This window comes from Salmo salar, chromosome ssa01 (genome assembly GCF_905237065.1).
Source record: "Salmo salar chromosome ssa01, Ssal_v3.1, whole genome shotgun sequence".
Lineage (NCBI taxonomy): Eukaryota > Metazoa > Chordata > Actinopteri > Salmoniformes > Salmonidae > Salmo > Salmo salar.
Window position 1 is genome coordinate 90779629 of NC_059442.1, and position 10202 is coordinate 90789830.

Here is a 10202-nt window from a genome sequence, read left to right on the forward strand (position 1 = left end):
AGTCCCACTAAACACAAACCAGATGGGATGGTGTATCGCTGCAGAATGCAGTGGTAGCCATGCTGGTTAAGCGTGCCTTGAATTCTAAATAAATCACAGACAGTGTCACCAGCAAAGCACCCTGACACCATAACACCTCTTCCATGATTTACGGTGGGCAATACACATGCGGAGATCATCTGTTCATCACACCACGTCTCACAAAGACACGGCGGTTGGAACCAAAAATCTCACATTTAGACTCCAGACCAAAGGTCTAATTTCCATTGCTCGTATTTCTTGACCCAAGCAAGTCTCTTCGTGTCCTTTAGTAGTGGTTTCTTTGTAGCAATTCGACCATGAAGGCCTGATTCACACAGTCTCCTCTGAACAGTTGATGTTGAGATGTGTCTTTTACTTGAACTCTGTGAAGCATTTATTTGGGCTGCAATTTCTGAGGCTGGTAACTCTAATGAAATTATCCTTTGCAGCAGAGTTAACTCTGGGTCTTCCTTTCCTGTGGCAGTCCTCATGAGAGCCAGTTTCATCATAGCGCTTGATGGTTTTTTGCGACTGCACTTGAAGAAACTTTCAAAGTTCTTCACATTTTCTGTATGTCTTAAAGTAATGATGGACTGTCATTTGCCTTTGCTTATTTGAGCTGTTCTTGCCATAATATAGACTTGGTCTTTTACCAAATAGGGCTATCTTCTGTATTCTGATCTTTGTCCACATGTGCAGTTGCAAACCGTAGTCTGGCTTTTTTATGGCAGTTTTGGAGCAGTGGCTTCTTCTTTGCTGAGCGGCCTTTCAGATTATGTCGATATAGGACTCGTTTTACTGTGGAAATAGATACTTTTGTACCTGTTTCCTCCAGCATCTTCACAAGGTTCTTTGCTGTTGTTCTGGGATTGATTTGCACTTTACGCACCAAAATACGTTCATCTCTAGAAGACAGAACGCATCTCCTTCCTGAGCAGTATGATGGCTGCGTGGTCCCATGGTGTTTATACTTGCGTACTGTTGTTTGTACAGATGAACGTGGTACCTTCAGGCGTTTGAAAATTGCTCCCAAGGATGAACCAGACTTGTGGAGGTCTAAAAAGAAAATTTCTGAGGTCTTGGCTGATTTCTTCAGATTTTCCCATGATGTCAAGCAAAGAGGCACTGAGTTTGAAGGTAGGCCTTGAAATACATCCACAGGTACACCTCCAATTAACTAAAATGATGTCAATTAGCGTATCAGAAGCTTCTAAATCCGTGGCATCCTTTTCTGGAATTTTCCAAGCTGTTTAAAGGCAGTCAACTTAGTGTATGTTAACTTCTGACCCACGGGAATTGTGATACAGTGAATTATAAGTGAAATAATCTGTCTGTAAAGAATTGTTGGAAAAATTACTTGTGTCATGCACAAAGTAGATGTCCTAACCGACTTGCCAAAACTATAGTTTGTTAACAAGAAATTTGTGGAGTGGTTGAAAAACGAGTTTTAATGACTCCAACATAAGTGTATGTAAACTTCCGACTTCAACTGTATAGTGTACATACTGAGGCTGGGGAATAGGGGTAAATGATTGTTAATTGTATTACTGGCAGAGCAATGCTTGTTCCCATCGGCCATTGTGACTAAAAATAAAACATACTTTTTTACATTCTGCTCACTCAAAATGTATTTTTTTTAATAATATGGATTACATGTAAGAGTTACTAATGGCATATGATTTGCATAGTGGCAGGTCTGGGAAATGTTTTGGAGCAAATGGGCTCCACCAGCCTGTACTGTTGACACCAGGCAGGATGGGACCATGCACTCATGCTGCTTGCATCCTGTAGCTCTAACTCCAAAAAGTTTTGGGACACTGTAAAGTCCATGGAAAATAAGAGCACCTCCTCTCAGCTGCTTACTGCCCTGAGGCTAGGAAACACTGTCACCATCGATAAATTCACGATAATCGAGAATTTCAATAAGCATTTCTCTACGGCTGGCCATGCTTTCATCCTGGCTACCCCAACCCCGGCCAACAGCTCCGCACTCCCCGCAGCTACTTCCCCAAGCCTCCCCAGCTTCTCCTTCACCCAAATCCAGATAGTAGATGTTGTGAAAGAGCTGCAAAATCTGGACCCGTACAAATCAGCTGGGCTAGACAATCTGGACCCTCTCTTTCTAAAATTATCTGCAGCCATTGTTGCAACCTCTATTACTGTTACACCGTACCTTCTCCGCTACGCTATCCGCTTTCCGAGCTGGTCACGGGTGCACCTCAGCCACGCTCAAGGTACTAAACGATATCATAACAACCATTGATAAAAGACAGTACTGTGCAGCCGTCTTCATCAACCTGGCCAAGGCTTTCGACTCGGTCAATCACCATATTCTTATCGGCAGACTGAACAGCCTTGGTTTCTCAAATGACTGCCTCGCCTGGTTCACCAACTACTTCTCAGATAGAGTTCAGTGTGTCAAATCGGAGGGCCTGTTGTCCGGACCTCTGGCAGTCTCTATGGGTACCACAGGGTTCAATTCTTGGGCCAACTCTTTCCTCTGTTTATATCAATGATGTCGCTCTTGCTGCTGGTGATTCCTTGAACCACCTCTACGCAGACGACACCATTCTGTATACGTCTGGCACTTCATTGGACACTGTGTTAACAAATCTCCAAACAAGCTTCAATGCCATACAACACTCCTTCTATGGCCTCCAACTGCTCTCAAACGCTAGTAAAACTAAATGCATGCTCTTCATCCGATCGCTGCCCGCACCAGCCCGTCCGACTAGCATCACTACAACTACAAATACCTAGATGTCTGGCTGGACTGTAAACTCTCCTTCCAGACTCACATTAAGCATCTCCAATCCAAAATGAAATCTAGAATCAGCTTCCTATTTCGCAACAATGCCTCCTTCACTCACGCTGCCAAACATACCCTCGTAAAACTGACTATCCTACCGATCCTCGACTTCGGTGATGTCATTTACAAAATAGCCTCCAACACTCTACTCAGCAAACTGGATGCAGTCTATCACAGTGCCATCCATTTTGTCACCAAAGCTTAAGGTCCAGGGCAGAACGTTGGGACAGGACAGCCCCCACTCTGACATCCGAAGCATCGTCCTCCACTACAAACTGACGGGAAGGGTCAGGATGAACCAAGATGGGAGCAGTGGTGAAGCGGTGTTTGAGGTCCCGGAACGCCCGGTCAGCGGCAGATGACCATGTAAATTGAACCTTTTTAGAGGTGAATGCAGACAGGGGTGAAGCCAGGGTGCTGTATCCCGAGATAAATCACCGATAAAAGTTGGCAAACCACAGGAAACGTTGCAGCTGCACCCTGGACGTAGGCTGAGGTGCAATCCACCACCACTCTCACTTTCCTGGGATCCATCTGGACACTCCCAGCAGAGATGATGTAACCCAGAAAGGGAATGGTGGAGTAATGGAACGCACACTTCTCAGCTTTCACAAACAGCTGATTCTCCAGAAGACATTGAAGAACCTGCCGGATGTGGAGCATGTGTTCTTGGGGGGAGTGGGAGAAGATGAGGATGTCATCAATGTAGATGAAGATGAACCGGTTCAACATGTTGCAGAGAACATCATTTAGCAGAGCCCGGAACACAGCAGGGGCGTTGGTGAGGCCAAAAGGCATGACCAGATTCTCGTAGTGGCCGATGGCCATGTTGAAGGCGGTCTTCCATTTGTCCCCCTCTCGTATCTGCACCAGGTGGTAGGCATTCCGTAGATCCAGCATGGAAAACACAGTGGCCCCATGGAGCGGCTCGAAGGCCGAGAAAATGAGTGGTAGTGGGTAACGGTTCTCAACAGTAATGTCATTGAGTCCCCGGTAGTCAATGCACAAGCGCCGAGTCTTGTCCTTTTTCTCCACGAAGAAGAACCCTGCACTGGCGGGAGAGGAAGAGGGATGGATAAATCCTGCAGCTAGGGAGTTCCCAATGTAGGTCTCCATAGCCTTGGTCTCCGGTCCTGACAGAGAGTACAGACGTCCCGGGGCGGCGCGGTGTTTGGGAGAAGGTCAATCCCGCAGTCATAGGGTCGGTGTGGCAGAAACGAAGTGGCCCGGGCCTCGCTGAACACCTCCCGGAGGTCCTGGTACTCTGCAGGGATAGCAGAGAGGTCCGGGGCACCTTCCGAGCCCACAGAAAGACATCCCGGGGAAGGTTGCGATGACTTCAGACAGTGGGTGTGGCAGAACGGACTCCAGCCCATGATGGCACCCGTAGACCACTTCATGAGGGGATTGTGTTGCTGGAGCCAGGAGAATCCCAAAACCACGGGAATCTGAGGAGACATGAGCAGAAATGGAATAGTCTCGCTGTGATTCCCTGACACCCATAGGTTGATGGGAGTGGTAATATGAGTCACCCGGCCTATAAAGCACCCGTCCAGCACCCTAAAATCTATGTGAATGGAGAGGGGCTGAGTGGGGATGTTCAGCTCGGAAGCCAGGGTAGCGGACCTGGAGAGATTTAGACTGGTTTCCCCACAGCAGAATGGCATGAAAAGGGGTGCGAGCAAGGGAAGCAGAAATGTTCTCCATATGGCCCACCAGAGTACTCGATCCTACCGGTGAGCCTGGTCTTTTAAAGTACAAGAGGACACAAAATGACCAAGAGTCCCGCAATACAGACAACTCTTCGTATTGATCCTGTATTGCCGTTCCGCTGGCAACAGCCCAGCACTGCCTTGTTGCATAGGCCCGGGAAGAGGTGACTCGGCTGTCTTTTGCGACTCTCGGAGGAGGTCAAGAAGCCTTGGGTTCTCTTGGAAACGGGACCGTCGGGGACTTCTGGGACGACTCGGAGGCAAGGTGGAATCCCAGGACGTTCGAGCGACATCAAATTTCCTCTCCCTCCGTCGTTCCCGTAATTGCCGATCGATATGGATGGTCAACACAACGAGGGAATCGAGATCCGTAGGTAACTTCCAAGCTGCAAGTTCGTCCTTAACCTCCTCCGAGACACTGTGCAGGAACATATCGAACAATGCTTCCAGGTTCCAAGCACTCTCCGCTGCCAACGTGTGGAAATCCACCGCATAGGCTGCCACACTGTGGGAGTCCTGCCGAAGCTGGAATTAGCTTCCGGGCAGCTTCTCTCCCGGAGAACGGGTCATCAAAAACCTTCTTCACTTCTCACACGAACCCCTCCAGACTAATGCATATGGCCGGCTGTTGTTCCCATACAGCAGTAGACCAGGTGACAGCCCTGCCAGACTTCAGCGTGATGAGGTAGGCTATCTTGGAGCGATCCGAGGGGAAGGAGGAGGGCTGAAGCTTGAAGATGAGGGCACACTGAGCTAGAAATATCCGACAGGTGCTCGGCTCTCCATTGAAGTGTTCCGGGGGAGGTAAGCGGGTCTCCTGAGAAGGTGGAGTGACTGATGAGAAGGGGGTGCTAACAGCTGAGTTACTGTGGGGCTGTGGGGTTACCACCGTGGTAGGCTGCTTCCCAGACAACCTACGGAATTGTTCCAACAAAATGTCCAACGCCCGGTCATGGCGTTCATTCAACGTTTGGACCCCCTCCATAAGGCCCTGAAGCAATCCCTCGTGCCTACCGATGGTGGCTCCTTGACAGGAGATGGCGTTGCGCAGCTGGCCCGGGTCTGCTGGGCCAGTCATGGCCAGTTTGTACTATCACGTTTCAGGTAAGACCCAGATGCAGACAATGCCAAAGTAACAACAGTTTATTAATCCAACAGGGGCAGGCAAAAGACAGGTCAAGGGCAGGCAGAGGTCAGTAATCCAGATAGCTGGGGCAAAGGTACAGGACGGCAGGCAGGCTCAGGGCAGTTAGAAAAGGTCAACACCGGGAAAACAGGAATAATCGAGAGACAGGAACAGAAGGAAAAACGCTGGTAGGCTTTTATAAATATGGTATTATCCCCTGGTATAAATACACAGGGGATAATGGGCGACACCTGGAGGGGGGCGGAAACAATCACAAAGACAGGTGAAACCTATCAGGGTGTGACAGGGAGTAGGCTGCATGCAGCTATTTATGGTTGGTTTTGCAAATACGGGCACTTTAGGATGTTAAAAGTTTTGAAAAATGAAACCTCTTGAAACTGCTTTTAATTTATCTGAATATTTTCTTCACTCTGTCTGGGAACAGGATCTTATAGTGGCTGAGACCATACTATTTAAGAATATAATTTTTAAAAATCGGTTTCCCCAAATACCCGAGGGGAAATGTCATTACCACCACGTCATAAAATGTGCTATTTTAGTTGAAAAGGAAATTACTGTCACGTCCTGACCAGTATAAGGGGTTATTTGTTATTGTTATTTGGTCAGGGCGTGGCAGGGGTGTGTTTGTTTTGTGTTGTCGGGGTTTTTGGGTATTGTTCTATGTTTTGTATTTCTATGTTCTTTCTATGTTGTGTATTTCTTTGTGTTGGCCTGGTATGGCTCTCAATCAGGGACAGCTGTACATCGTTGTTGCTGATTGGGAGCCATACTTAGGTAGCCCTTTTTCCACCTGTCTTTTGTGGGAAGTTGTTTTTGCACTTTTGTGGTTTGCCTGCAAACTGTCTAGCTGTTGTTCGGTTTTTCTTGTTTTGTGTAGTGTTCAAATAAAGTTAAGATGAGCATTCACATACCCGCTGCATTTTGGTCCAATCACTACGACGGCCGTGACAATTACAGAAACTGTGCCTAAGGTATTTTATGTAATATTTCACATGAATTGTATTTTCTCACTTTTATTTTACAATTTGGAAGTTTTCTTAATTACATGTATTCACATCATTGACATGTCTAAATGTCCATATGCCTTGATGATTCTCAGAAACATGTATTTACCACATCAACAGCTTAATATTTTACATTACTTTTGAAATGATCTTAAGAACAAGCATTTAAGGTTCACATATGGGAAAAATCCTCAACATCAATTGTAATTGAATAAACCTTATCCTCAAAAATATGTTCCATGATGGTAATGACTTAGCGTTGTGGTAATTACATTTCATATAAAACAACTGATGAAAAATACCATTAAACATTTTAATGTCACAGTAGTACATGTTTCATTTTATTGAAGATATAGAACAGACCATTTGTTCCAATTCATCCTAAAGGTGTTCGATGGAGTTGAGGTCAGGGCTCTGAGCAGGCCAGTCAAGTTTTTCCACACCAATCTCGACAAACCATTTCTGTATGGACCTCGCTTTGTGCATGGGGGCATTGACATGCTGAAACAGGAAATTACCTTCCCCAAAACTGTTGCCACAAAGTTGGAAGGACAGAATCATCTAGAATGTCATTGTATGCTGTAGCGTTAACATTTCCCTTCACTGGAACTAACAGTCCTAGCCCAAACCATAAAAAATAGCCCCAGAACATTATTCCTCCTCCACCAAAATGTACAGTTGGCACTCTGCATTGGGGCAGGTAGCATTCTTCTGACATCCGCCAAACCCAGATTCATCCGTCAGACTGCCAGATGGTGAAGCGTGATTCATAACGCCAGAGAACACGTTTCCACAGCACCAGAGTCCAATGGCGGCTAGCTTTACACCACTCCAGCCGGCGCATGGTATTGTGCATGGTGATCTTATACTTGTGTGTGGCTGCTCGGCCATGGAAACCCGTTTCAAGAAGCTCCCAACGAACAGTTATTTTGCTGATGTTGCTTCCAGAGGCAGTTTGGAAATCGGTAGTAAGTGTTACAACATAACTATGCGCTTTAGCATTTGGCAGTTACGTTCTGTGAGCTTGCGTAGCCTACCACTTTGCGGATGAGCCGTTGTTGCTTCTAGACATTTCCACTTCACAATAACAGCACTTACAGTTGATCAGGGCAGCTTTAACAGGGCAGACATTTGACGAACTGACTTGTTGGTAAGGTAGTATCCTATCATGGTGCCACGTTGAAAGTCACTGAGCTCTTCAATATGGACCATTCTACTGCCAATGTTTGTCTATAGAGATTGCACGGCTGTGTGCTCGATTTTATACACCTTTCAGCAACGGCTGTGGCTAAAATCGGCGAATTCACTAATTTCATCCACTAATTTCAAGGGGTGTCCACATACTTTTGTATATATATAGTGTATGTCCTTGTCCTCTCCCTGGTTGATTTAGGAGGCATTTTATTTAAAAAAATAAAAAAATAATAATAATTAAAGTCAGTAATAACCATAGTGTGTCACATAAATAGATCATCCTAACATAATACAACATGTAATAAATAAGCAAATAAGTGTTCAATTTTAACTTAACCATGACCATTTATGTAATTTGTTTGTCTTATCAGGTCTTAAGGTAAGTAAAAATGAATGAACTAATACATTTTGTCATTACCACCAGATTCTGTCCTTACCATCACAGTTCATTATGTGGTGGTAATAAGGTGTGGTGGGAATGACATTTTTACGATATTTGGTCATAAATAGCAGGGATTCTAGCATGCTAACTCCAGTTGAACAGCTAGCATACAATGTATCCTAAATACACATAATTAAAATATAATTTCAAAAATCTAACATAATTTGATGAAATTATAGCCTATTTGGTAATGAGGTACAATAAAAATATTATCTTCTCAAGTCATATTTACATTTATTTTTCTATAATTCCCTGGCATCAAAATTGGAATTCCCCTCCATGACACCCATGTGCTCCACTGCCACTTTTCATATCTATGGTAACCATGTACACAAACTTTTGAAAAAAGGTTATTATCATCTAATTTGCTTGTCATGGTGGTAATGACAAAATACTTAGAGACGACTATTTTGGGTAAAAAAAAGTATCACATGGTTTATGCACATCTAATATGTATATAGTTTCCATTTATTTGACTCTTTTTTTAAACAGGTGGATTAAATATTTTGTAATTATCAAGACTTTTGTAAGTGTAATACATAAAAGAATGTCAAAAGTATGCGTGAGACAGGACAAAAACAGTGCAAAACAGTGACATCCAGACATGAAACGCTTTAGAAAAACGAATTCAAAACATTTTGAAAGCTGAAAATGAGAGTTTAACGTTATTTTAGTATTTAATTAATGGATGTGAAATAAACAAATCTAAATGAACATTTTATCTTAAAAATCGATGTTTTACAAACATACATTGTCGACGTGTACTTTGTTGTCAGTAGCTAGGTTTCAATCCAATTGGCGACAGGTTTTCATTTCATGCGAATATTCAAAAATCTGCATAAAAACAATATGCTCACTTTCCCACCAGAGATGTTTTCATCAAATTGACTTGTTGCAGATAAAATACTGTGTGTGCGATGACATAGTGTACATAAAATAACTTTTGTGGTTAAATACCCATGCACCGAATAAAATATACAAGTTAAATTGGTTTCCATCATATTTTCAACTCTACTGATGGTTTTCCCACCCCAAAAATATTGCTTCATATAGCGAATGTGCCCACTCTGGTATTGACACGTGTGCTACAGCCTACATTATGAGATTATTATAGACAAAAGAGCGAGATAATTTTTATTTGTCAAAGGGCAGCCACCAGAATAAGACCCTCGATATTTATTGGAAAGGAGCATCAAGCTCATCACGTTGCACTTTCCCCACCCTCTGAAGCGCATCATAATTTATTTAATCTGTATCCTAATAAACAGTATGCTTTCCCGATGAGTTGTAGTGGGATGACTAATGTACTTCTATATGATGGTTATTATATCAATATTTCCGTGCACGACATTTCTCGCATAATTAATTTTACCTAGACAAAAAGATCCCACCTTGTCTAGCGTATTTTGTTTTGTCGTCATTTGGATAGTTTACCGAAAAATGTTCTGTTTCCATCAGGCCTGTCATGACATGTTTTATCCGACATTTAGGCTACTTCACGCTCAAAAAAAGGTTGGAAACCTGGTTGGTATAGCAGAAATATGAGTCAGAGATTTAGGGTGCGTTCGAGCAGATCACTTTTGTCAATTTGCATTATATAAAAATGTTCGACTCTAAGTTTCTGCAATTGCTCTTTACAAACTTCATCCTGCAGCCATCACCTGCATTGTGGGAGGCTCTATTGTCAACGAATCATTAGGGTGTTTTTGTTTGGCCCAAAGACGTGACTGAAACAGGAACCAACTTTACCACAAATCATGTGCAGCCTACAGTGAATGAATCAAGGTGATTGAGGCTCTATCTCACTAATTGATTGTATATTGTACACATATATCATTTCAGTTTGTGAGTAGATGTAGGAGACACGTTTTTT